Source organism: Arachis ipaensis, chromosome B02, assembly GCF_000816755.2.
Source record: "Arachis ipaensis cultivar K30076 chromosome B02, Araip1.1, whole genome shotgun sequence".
Classification (NCBI taxonomy): domain Eukaryota; kingdom Viridiplantae; phylum Streptophyta; class Magnoliopsida; order Fabales; family Fabaceae; genus Arachis; species Arachis ipaensis.
In genome coordinates, this window is record NC_029786.2 from 84527377 (window position 1) to 84539850 (window position 12474).

The 12474-nt window shown below is 37.6% G+C and overlaps 1 long non-coding RNA gene across 1 annotated transcript; it reads right to left on the bottom strand.

The window, feature by feature from the left end:
- On the bottom strand, positions 1639-10385 carry LOC110268937. Its single transcript, XR_002357716.1, has 4 exons — positions 10359-10385; positions 4393-4475; positions 4167-4281; positions 1639-1695 (listed from the first exon to the last, which is right to left on the bottom strand). It is a non-coding gene; the product is annotated as an uncharacterized LOC110268937 (long non-coding RNA).

Consider the following 12474-nt stretch of genomic DNA (forward strand, 5'->3'; position numbering starts at 1 on the left):
ATAATTAAAATAAAATTTTAGATTTAAATAAAAATTTTAGTAAAATTTGGGTTAAAAGTGAAAATATGATAATTACTAAGATAAGCATAAAAAATTAAGGATAAAATAGTCTTTTGTGTCATTAATTGTAAAATTGGCATTAATTGAAAGTCTTAGGGGTAAATTGGTAAATGATGAGTCATAAGGTTAATTCAATAATTTTGGCACTATATAAGATTAAAAAGTATTACTCAAAACATTTAGGATTATAATATTAATCTTGAAACAAAGTAAACACAAAAATGGTTAATTAATTTACTAAAGGGTAAAATAGTTTTTTTGGCAAAATATAAGGCTAAAGTAATAAAGTAGCAATTCTAGGAGTAAAAGTATCTCTATAAAACCTATGAAGGATAGCCAAAGAAGAATTAAGGTAAAAAGTGTAAGATGAGAATTTTATAAAATACTGAGGATAAAGTAGTAATTGTGACAAAAAAAAGGCTTAAGAAAGTCAAGAAAAAAAAATAAGGGCATGAAAGACATTAAGCAAAGGACTAAAGGCAAAAGGGTCCTTTATTGAAAATAAAGATATTTTGGTAATTATGTTGAAAGGTTAAGGGCAAAATGATCTCTTACCAAGGAACCATGGTATGTATATTGAAGGACCGAGGGCAAAAGGGCCCTTCAGGTAATCAATATATTGCGCCCCAAAACAAAACTGTAAACCTTAAGATTCTCTAAGAATGACTGCCTGAAAAGCGAAGGACAATTCTGCGCTTAATCAATGTCAGAAAGATGTCGGGACGCACTTTATGTTAGAATCTGTTTTTCCAACTGTTAGCATACTTTGGCATCAAGCTTTACGACAATTTTCAGTTGTTAGAATATACATGGCTTTGTCCATTAGACATGTATGCAGAACGTATGCAGTTGAAAAACCATATTCAGGCTTAGTCCCGAGTAATTTCGGGTTACGGATAGTCAACCGATGTGTGAGCTCATATTTTGCATAGAACTAGACATGCATCATACTTGGTTATTACATTTCTCTGTGTTTGCGATTGCTTACTTGTACATTGTTATTCTGCTATATACTTGTGCTTGTACTGGTTGTGTGACTTGCCAACGTAACTATGCGAATTCCTAGACTTAGGCTACGAATCCCTTAAGTTTTTTGTGTAGTACCTTGCTAGGAACCTTAAGTTCTCACCTCCTTATCTCCCACGTTTTGTGTTTTTTGTGTAGTACCTTACTAGGAACATTAAGTTCTCACCTCTTTATCTCCCACGTTTTGCAGATGGAGACATGTGTGATCTTCTCTGAGTACCCAGCTATTGGGTGTAACACCCTAACTACCAAAGCTCACACTTCCGGCTGCACGACTCTGATAGCTCGGACATTATGACGACACTTATGCTATTTAATACTAAAATATGAGCTTGTTTAAAACTTTAAACCGCAATACCGCTCCCAAAACTACTTCCATTCGATAATGATACATCCATAGATACCATACAACTTTCAAAACTCATAAAGAGTACATCCATATGTATATACATATATATATATATATAAATAATATTACAAGCATTACCCAATACAATTCCTATCCCTCTTACAGAACATATCAAGATAAAGGCGAGGGTACAAATACACTAAAGCAATACAGAGTTCTCAAAAACCAAATAAACTCTTCGTAACTTCTGCGCCCATATCCTGAAAGGGGAAAAATGTAGGGGGGTGAGAAAATCATCCTCGAAAGGGTTCTCAGTAGAGGGTTTTTGGGAATTACTGTAATAGGATATGTAGAGATAAACCGTACCAGTGATTAATAACCGTCTTATGCCCGTTTTCAAAAACAACAGCTTACAATAAAAGTAAAGTCAGAAATCTTTTCTGAAAGAGGAACCATTCAATTCTCAAAAACTCAAAAGCCTTTCAAAACGGTTTATCTATGCGGAACCAAAATAGCCTTTCATAATTTTATTCCAAACCAGAAACACAAAACCGAAATCAACCATCAGTTCATCTCTTTCCAACCACGGCCCTAGGTCCAAACAATCCAACCAACAACCAATCACCACAATCCAACAGAGTCCCAGATGCAAACACAGATAGGAAGTTCAAGCACAAACAAACAGTTATTACAAGTAGAACAGTGAGCAATTAATCACATAGGCAAACCAAGTATAATATGCACACCGAACCAATGTCACACAAATGCATATGATGCATGCCTGTCCCTAGTGGCTGATGATATCATCTGTCGGTTACCAAGCCAACCCGACGTGTCCGGTAGCTAACCCGGACACAGTCTCTCTGTTGCGCTTTATTATCATTAGAGGGTATCTGCGCCCTGTCGCCATTAGAGGGTATCGGTGCCCTGTCACCCTTACAACCAGAGAGAAAACACAAGCATACTCGCATACAACATTCATCTCAGCCATCCGGCTTAAATTCACAATTCATTCGATTGCATACATGCATTTATACTCAACCATGGATCACCATCCATCTCAGCCATCCGGCTCACGGTTCAATCCAGAACCAACCAATTTATCAATAAATACAGCCCTTCGGCTTAAGTTCATAATTCATAATCAGCCATACGGCTCACAACTCATTCAGTAATCAGCCATAAATCAATATCTTACACAGCCATTCCGGCTCACGGTTCAATCTAGAACCAATCAATATGTATAAACATACACAGCCATTCTGGCTCTCAACAAAATAGTACTTCCATATTCAAAATCATCAAATTCATGAAATCGGCATTTAAGCCATAAATCATTTTCTCAATTCATTTCACTTTGAAATCAAGTTTCAACTCTTTTCAGCCTTGGCTTTAAAGATCTCATTTCTCAAATTATCTCAGGCTCATAAGCCACTTTTACTCAAGGTAAATTCCCCTTTTAAAACAATGCCACTCTTAGCATCCTCTTTCCAAAACTTCCATAATCATGGCAAGTTAAAAGCCTCTTTGAGATATTCAAAATTACCCATCCAACAATGGAATTTTATAACAAAGGTTTCTCTGCAGAGTCCCAAGTCTTTAGGGGAGAATAACATAACTCACTTCACCAAATTCATTTAAAATCATTAAAACATTGGCTTTCCGATTTGAGTAGGAAAATAGGATCTAAGCCAAACCGAGTCACGTAATCATTTACTTCTTTCAAAGCCGTTTCCTTTACTTAAGCAAAACCAACTTCAATCCCCATGATAAATTCTAGAACGTTTCAACTGTTCAAGGTTTGTTTTAGTCTTGCAAGAATTCAGAATTCAAGGAGTACTTAAAACCTTTCTCAAAACATTTCAAAATGAAACTTGTCAATAGACAGTTAGGTCTTTTCAAAATCATTAAAACTCTTTAATTGAAACCCCCAAGTCAAATTCAAAGGCATAAACCCTTTTCACATTCAAATAGCTTTAAAACACAAGTTTCATCTAAATAACTTTCTCCTGAACGAGATACAATGCCTTTCTTAAGAAGCAAGACTAAATCACAATTTCCTCTTTAATAATTCATTTCAAAAGTATGAATCATCATTTTCTCGATAATTCAAATAAAATAGTAGAAGTCTTTAACTCATCATTTTTCCAGACAACATTCAATAGACTCGGATTTTATAGAAATTTCGGCAGCACCTCCCCTAAAACTTGGACTTTTGCCACCCGGTTCGGGTCCCAACTAAACCGTTTCTCATTCCTTTTCAACAGTTCAAAACCAGAAATCAATTCAAAAGCAAGCTAAATCCAACAGTCGCCTCAGTGGCATATCTCAAGGAAACCATTTCAGAAATCAACTCAATATCAACCGATTTAACTCATTTCTAAAGCTTTAAAGAATCGGTTCCGCAATAAATCATTTATCAAAACCAAATCAGTTAAAGTAACCCAGGCTGAATTTCAAGAGGATTCTATCTTTCACATCATCAAAATAATTGACTCAATTCAAACCAATCCTCGACGGATTAAACTCATTTCAAATCTTTAAAGAATCAACTTCAAACATTACATTTCATAAGCCACACAACAATTCAGCCAAACCAACATCCATAGTCATTCGAGTCAATCAAATAATACATAAGGTAGATACAATCATCAAATACACAATATCTCACATCAGTACCCATATGTAATAATTCCAATAATAAACTCTAGTTTTCGGAAAGCGCCCCTACCTCAAAACGCAATTCCATAATCCAAGCGCCTCATAAGTTCTTTTTCACCTCAACTCAAAATCAAAGGCAGCTTCAAAGCACAGCCCCACACATTTTCGCAGCAGCATAAACAGCTCTAAATTACAACAAGCAACCTCAGTTACTAACTCTAGGAACATTAATACAATAAAGGCTTTAATACACGTACGGGACACTAACGTAAGGCTTTCGAAACATAATTTCTTACCGGAATAACAACACGAAGCAGCTGCGACTTCGAACCGGCCCCGGCAATAGCTCCGGCGGCGGCCAGAATCTCCGGTGAATCAACTATAAAAACCGCGCAGCATCAAAACCTTCTCGAAATTCAAAGTGACCGAAACCGCAAATAAAACCCTTATCGAGAAGTCGAAACTCGCAGAATTTACTGAACATAGCAGCCCCATCAACAGCGGCTTCATTAGCAACCACCATAGCATCCTGGCCCAAGCAGCGGCTTCCAAAGGCAATGGGGCGCGCTCACCTAGAACCCAAATGGAGCAACGGTAGGAGCGGCGGCCAAGGATTTCGGCGGCAGTGGCGGCAAACCAGAGCACCAGAAGCGGAGGGGATTCATCTTGCTTCCCTCTCTCACCTCCGTTCCACAGCAGTGACCTCCACTGGCGGCAGCGGTGGACTACACCCCAGGGCGACGGCGACTGTTCAGACGGAAGTGATGACACATGGCTGTGCGCGACGGCAGCGGCGAGTCCCTCTCCGCGCGACGCCGTCTCCACGCCTCACTCTCTCTCGATTTCGTGCTCCCCTCTGGTCACGATCCACGGCGGCGATGGTGGCGCTATTGGAAGACATGGAGGCAGTGGCGGTGACAAGGATGGAGCAACGAGCGGCGGCTCCGAGATCTCCAGCGACGGAATAGGGTGATGGGTGTCAGAACCGCGACTGGGCAAGGATGAACGGGGCGACTTCGATGGCGGCGCTCCTCGCGTGTGGCAGTCTGGCGGTCACGGCGGCAGTACCCAGCCGGTGGCGCTAAGTCCTTCTCCCTCTCTATTCTGTTTTCGTTCCTTCATGGAAGAGAAGCGCTGCTGCTGAGTTAGGAAAAGAAGGGTTTCGGCTGCAGCTGGGGCACGGGGAAGCAATGGGCTACCGGGTAGGATCTTAGGGTTTTATTTTGAAAATTAGGGTTAAGGGCATTATGGTAATTTCACTCAAAAACAGGGATAATATAGTAATTGAAACCCCAATTAAATCCAACATTATTTGTACATAGAAAATACTATTTGCTCATCAATTTCACAAATTATTTTCAATAAAATGCCCAAATCTAAAAATTAGAAATAGTATACTTAATTTCTTCATTTTCCAAAATAGCAGTAATAATATTTAAAATATTACTTATCTAATCCAATTCATATAAAATCCTTATTATTTCATAACTATCAACCTTATACTTTAAATATAGAAAATAATCCAATAATTATAAAATTGGATAATAATCATAACTTATCTCAAATCCAATAAATCAAAACTTGCCTTAATTATCTTTAATAAAATAATCTCTGAAATTAAGGCTATAAATAACTGTATGATTTGAGACTTGATCATAATAAGACTTTTCAAGGATTCCGGATCTTACATTCTACCCACCTTATAAAAATTTTCGCCCTCGAAAATTGATACAAAATGAAAGAAATTCCATAACAGTTCACCCTTGAACACATTTAAGGAAGAAGCAAAAATATCCCAAAATATAATCATATATACGACTTTCAAATACTTTGATTGTCATAAGAATAAGGATGTGAAGGTAGGAGTGTGATTGCAAAGCAAACGTTACAAGGTAGGCTCAATGCAAAAGATAACATGGGTCAATCATGTGGTAGAAGGGCAAGGCATCAAAGGCTATCAAACAGGATGGAGTTAAAACGACGTGCTCAATCTCCGCACACTAATTTCACATCAACCTCAAAGTTTCAACTTTCCAACTCCATCAAGCACTTTACAAACCCCAAATTTGATCACAAGCCTGACAACCACAAACCCGTTCGCAAGGAACAGAACGCCCACAACTCATACGTTGCACACCTACCGCTTCAACTTCCGTATACCCATCACGTCTTAAAGAACTAACGTATCGCGTTACTATGTCTACAAGTCGCACGTGATATCAAAACAATTCTCGAGTCTACTCAGAAGAATACAAGATCTTAGAAGGGAGAGACGAATGTCAAAGACAATACTCATAGATTTGAAAGAATATATCCAATCCCAGATAAACAAGGATGTTCAAGCAATGAAGTTTGCTAGACATAATTCAATTGACAACTTCAAAGATAACCCTTAGATCAAAGAAGTTCAATAGGATCAACAAGAAGACAACCAGCGCATCAGCTTGAAACAAACTCAAACTGAGTCGATGAAGTATGAGGTTTACAGAAGAGAATATTTCAAACCCAAGGCAAAGCTCACAGAACTCAAGAGCACAATTACAAATACTTTCGAATACATTGTTCATGAAAGAGTCGAAAACTTGCGAAAAACCACCTCGCAGTCTAAAAGAAAGGTTAAGTAACAAACATTCTCCAAGAGAATAACAAAAGCAATAACGTGGCTTTGCTGTAATACAATTTTATGTTGAAACAGATCATGTAGAATTTTAAAAAAAGGTGCTCACAAGTTTGGCTAAGAGCTAAAATATTTCCTCAAATATTTTAGAAAGATAATTAGATGCACAACTTAACCAAAAGCAGTTCATAAAAACTCGGAAGAGAAATCAAATGCTTGTCCAAAAATCTCCAAAGTCCATATTCAAACAAGCATGTATAACATTCATAGCAAGGGCGAAAGAGGAAGTTAAACTCTTTTTAGAAAAGAAACTCCAAGGTAAAAATTTGCACACAATCTGGTAAGGAAATAAGTGGTGCGTTACAAACAAACCGGTTTCCACTAAACAAGGAAGCTTTTCAAAACTTCATTTAAAATGGCGGATGCTAACTTTAAATTAATTTCGTCAAAATTGGACAATGGTTTTAATCTCAATCAAACAACAGAAAATAAATTCCGTTTAATATTTCTTCAAAGAGAATTCGAAACTTCTTTAAAAGGTTCAAAACAAGACTCCAAAAGGGTTCTTGAAATCACCATCTTAGAAGAACATTCAAGAAGTTTAAGATGTACTAAAAAGAAGTCAAGCCATGCAAGAAAGGATCTTAAATCAAGGTAGTTTAAACAAGATCCACTAGGCATGAGACACCAAATAAGCTTTTAATTGATTCAAAAGAATACAAAAGTCATAGGAAAATACAACCCAATCATTAGTAATTTCCCAAGGATAAATCTTTGACTAAAAACTCTTGTAAAGATAATGAGAGATTAAACGATGCACTGTTTTGAAACGAATCAAACTGACTCATATAAGAATGAGGTTCACCAGAGAAGAAAAACCAAGATCAATGGTAATGTTCACGAGATGTAAAAGATTAGTTAAAAACAAAGTCAAGCATGACATTCATGTAGATGGAAAGCTTAAAAGAGACTCTAGTCCGCTCATAAGAAGAAAGCCATGAGTCCAACATTTTCAAAAGAACAACAATGGCATAAGCCATATAGCATGCTAAATCAAACTCAATTCAAAATAAGTTAAGTAAAGATTATCAAACGAAACTCAACCGAGACAAAAGTGGAAAAATCCTTTCTTTTCAAAATTTTGAAAAATATTCCAAATACTTAATCAATTGAAGATGTGCATTGGAACTATAGTAAAATTACTAGAAAGTCAATTTACTTTTAAAGTAAGTGCAATTCCGTAAACCAGTAAAAATACAGGTGAGGTATTAAAATAGATAGTTGCTAAACGATATGAGTAATCTTCAAAATTTTATATATACAAATAAGTATATATCTAATCAACAGCAATTTTCATAAAATCTCAAAATTAGCTGTAATCACTGTCAAATAAAAGGAAAACTGAATCAACAAGTTCTCTAAGAATGAACTCGGAATCCGGAGTTAAAATGCACAATACAATAGGACAAGTTCAAGGCTATATCAAAGAATACACGAATCAAGAACTCAAACCAAGGAAGATAGATACAACAAGGATTTCAAACAAGCATATGCACTTAAGATCAAACAAGAATGCACATGGATAGAGGAATAGAGTTGAAAAATCAAACTACTTTTCAAAAGGACTAGCAAACAAGAGCTTCAAGTTAGGATATAAAAGAACAGGTCGACTCGAACAAAATTCAAGACACACAACTGAATAGCCTCGAGAAATAGTTTCTAACTTTCCCAAAACCCACGATTTGCTTTACTCAAAACTCGTATTTCATCTATGATAACCCATCAGTGCTTTCATATACATAATTCACTAGTATTAAGCCGGCCAAACTTAATATCAGGAATTATGCAATGCAAGACTAACAGCGTTAAATCAATAGATCGTCATGTGCATAAAGCTCTAATTCTCGTCATTCGACAAGACCTAATACATGACAAACACTCAGAGTATGCAACTAAAGCATAGTCGGTCCATTCCTCAGGCTCTACAGGAAGGACTGCTCTGATACCATAATGTAACACCCTAACTACCAAAGCTCACACTTCCGGCTGCGCGACTCTGATAGCTCGGACATTACGACGATACTTATGCTATTTAATACTAAAATATGAGCCTGTTTAAAACTTTAAACCGCAATACGGCTCCCAAGACTACTTCCATTCGATAATGATACATCCATAGATACCATACAACTTTCAAAACTCATAAAGAGTACATCCATATGTATATACAGGGAAAAAATGTAGGGGGTGAGAACATCATCCTCGAAAGGGTTCTCAGTAGAGGGTTTTTGGGAATTACTGTAATAGGATACGTAGAGATAAACCGTACCAGTGATTAATAACCGTCTTATGCCTCTTTTCAAAAACAACAGCTTACAATAAAAGTAAAGTCGGAAATCTTTTCTGAAAGAGGAACCATTCAATTCTCAAAAACTCAAAAGCCTTTCAAAACGGTTTATCTATGCGGAACCAAAATAGCCTTTCATAATTTTATTCCAAACCAGAAATACAAAACCGAAATCAACCATCAGTTCATCTCTTTCCAACCACGGCCCTAGGTCCAAACAATCCAACCAACAACCAATCACCACAATCCAACAGAGTCCCAGATGCAAACACAGATAGGAAGTTCAAGCACAAACAAACAGTTACAGCAAGTAGAACAAGTAGCAGTTCATCTCAGCCATCCGGCTTAAATTCACAATTCATTCAATTGCATACATGCATTTATACTCAACCATGGATCACCATCCATCTCAGCCATCCGGCTCACGGTTCAATCCAGAACCAGCCAATTTATCAATAAATACAGCCCTTCGGCTTAAGTTCATAATTCATAATCAGCCATACGGCTCACAACTCATTCAGCAATCAGCCATAAATCAATATCTTACACAGCCATTCCGGCTCACGGTTCAATCTAGAACCAATCAATATGTATAAACATACACAGCCATTCCGGCTCTCAACAAAATAGTACTTCCATATTCAAAATCATCAAAATCATGAAATCGGCATTTAAGCCATAAATCATTTTCTCAATTCATTTCACTTTGAAATTAAGTTTCAACTCTTTTCAGCCTTGGCTTTAAAGATCTCATTTCTCAAATTATCTCAGGCTCATAAGCCACTTTTACTCAAGGTAAATTCCCCTTTTAAAACAATGTCACTCTCAGCATCCTCTTTTCAAAACTTCCATAATCATGGCAAGTTAAAAGCCTCTTTGAGATATTCAAAATTACCCATCCAACAATGGGATTTTATAACAAAGGTTTCTCGGCAGAGTCCCAAGTCTTTAGGGGAGAATAACATAACTCACTTCACCAAATTCATTTAAAATCATTAAAACATTGGCTTTCCGATTTGAGTAGGAAAATAGGATCTAAGCCAAACCAAGTCACGTAATCATTTACTTCTTTCAAAGCCGTTTCCTTTACTTAAGCAAAACCAACTTCAATCCCCATGATAAACTCTAGAACGTTTCAACTGTTCAAGGTTTGTTTTAGTCTTGCAAGAATTCAGAATTCAAGGAGTACTTAAAACCTTTCTCAAAACATTTCAAAATGAAACTTGTCAATAGAAACCGCGCAGCATCAAAACCTTCTCGAAATTCAAAGTGACCGAAACCACAAATAAAAGCCTTACCGAGAAGTCGAAACTCGCAGAATTTACTGAACATAGCAGCCCATCAACAGCGGCTTCATTAGCAACCACCATAGCATCCTGGCCCAAGCAGCGGCTTCCAAAGGCAATGGGGCGCGCTCACCCAGAACTCAAATGGAGCAACGGTAGGAGCGGCGGCCAAGGATTCCGGCGGCAGTGGCGGCAAACCAGAGCACCAGAAGCGGAGGGGATTCATCTTGCTTCCCTCTCTCACCTCCGTTCCACAGCAGTGACCTCCACTGGCGGCAGCGGCGGACTACACCCCAGGGCGACGGCGACTGTTCAGACGGCAGTGACGACACATGGCTGTGCACGACGAGACGCCATCTCCACGCCTCACTCTCTCTCGATTTCGTGCTCCCCTCTGGTCGCGATCCACGGCGGCGATGGTGGCGCTATTGGAAGACATGGAGGCAGTGGCGGTGACAAGGATGGAGCAATGAGCGGCGGCTCCGAGATCTCCAGCGACGGAATAGGGTGATGGTTGTCAGAACCGCGACTGGGCAGGGATGAACGGGGCGACTTCGATGGCGGCGCTCCTCGCGTGTGGCAGTCTGGCGGTCACGGCGGCAGTACCCAGCCGGCGGCGCTAAGTCCTTCTCCCTCTCTATTCTGTTTTCGTTCCTTCATGGAAGAGAAGCGCTGCTGCTGAGTTAGGAAAAGAAGGGTTTCAGCTGCAGCTGGGGCACGGGGAAGCAATGGGCTACCGGGTAGGATCTTAGGGTTTTATTTTGAAAATTAGGGTTAAGGGCATTATGGTAATTTCACTCAAAAATAGGGATAATATAGTAATTGAAACCCCAATTAAATCCAACATTATTTGTACATAGAAAATACTATTTGCTCATCAATTTCACAAATTATTTTCAATAAAATGCCCAAATCTAAAAATTAGAAATAGTATACTTAATTTCTTCATTTTCCAAAATAGCAGTAATAATATTTAAAATATTACTTATCTAATCCAATTCATATAAAATCCTTATTATTTCATAACTATCAACCTTATACTTTAAATATAGAAAATAATCCAATAATTATAAAATTGGATAATAATCATAACTTATCTCAAATCCAATAAATCAAAACTTGCCTTAATTATCTTTAATAAAATAATCTCTGAAATTAAGGCTATAAATAACTGTAGAATTTGAGACTTGATCATAATAAGACTTTTCAAGGATTCTGGGTCTTACATTGGGACCAAGTGTGGACCCAGTGACGGAAAGCAGCAGAGGAGGCCCATAACAGCGAACTCACATGCATGTCTCTGTGACTTTCTATATCAGTGGATGAGTTCTTCTAGTCAGCATCTATCAGTAGCTTAGTAGTATAGTGGTCTTTTGCCCTTTGCTTGTATAGAATTTTAGAAGGCTAGTATCTTTTGTATATAGTTATATAATCTAGACAGGTTCTATTGTAGGGTGGCTCTTGTGTGACTCAGACCCTGATAATATATGTCACAGAGTCTATATATGTATCTGTTATATATAAATAAGTCGTCGATGTATTCTTTAAACTATTTAGTATATTAAACTGAGCCTACAGGGAGTTATATGATACTTACATACTTTCTATTTATATTTATATGCTACATGTTTTGAATTGCTTAAGTATATATCTTATAAACTGGCTAACTCACGATCTCGGTAAGCGATACAGGCTCATAATAATATGCTTAACATATCTAGTCTAGGGTCCCTAAGGTAAGCTGAATAGTACGTAGCGACTAACATTGGTCATGACGTGTTAGAAGTTGAGTCATTACGTTGGGGCATCAACTATTCGAAACTCTCATTTTTTTAGACTTGAAAATTTCAAAATTGTTTCAACCTACTTTGGATATCAATTGAGTTTAGAATATTTTGTAATTTTTGTTAATCTTAGAAAAGTGTCTCTCCTTGTTTTGTTTGTCGCATACTCTCAGTGTTCTTCTTGTCCAGTTGAAAGTTTCTAGAATTAAGATTATCTTAGTTTGGTCTCTCTTTTTCTTAATTCTGATGTGCGACTTGCTTCAAAGCAATCTAAGAGTGGAAAAAGACAATAGTGGTTATCTTAACAAAGGAAAAAAGTCACAAATTAAGTGCAAATACGAGTG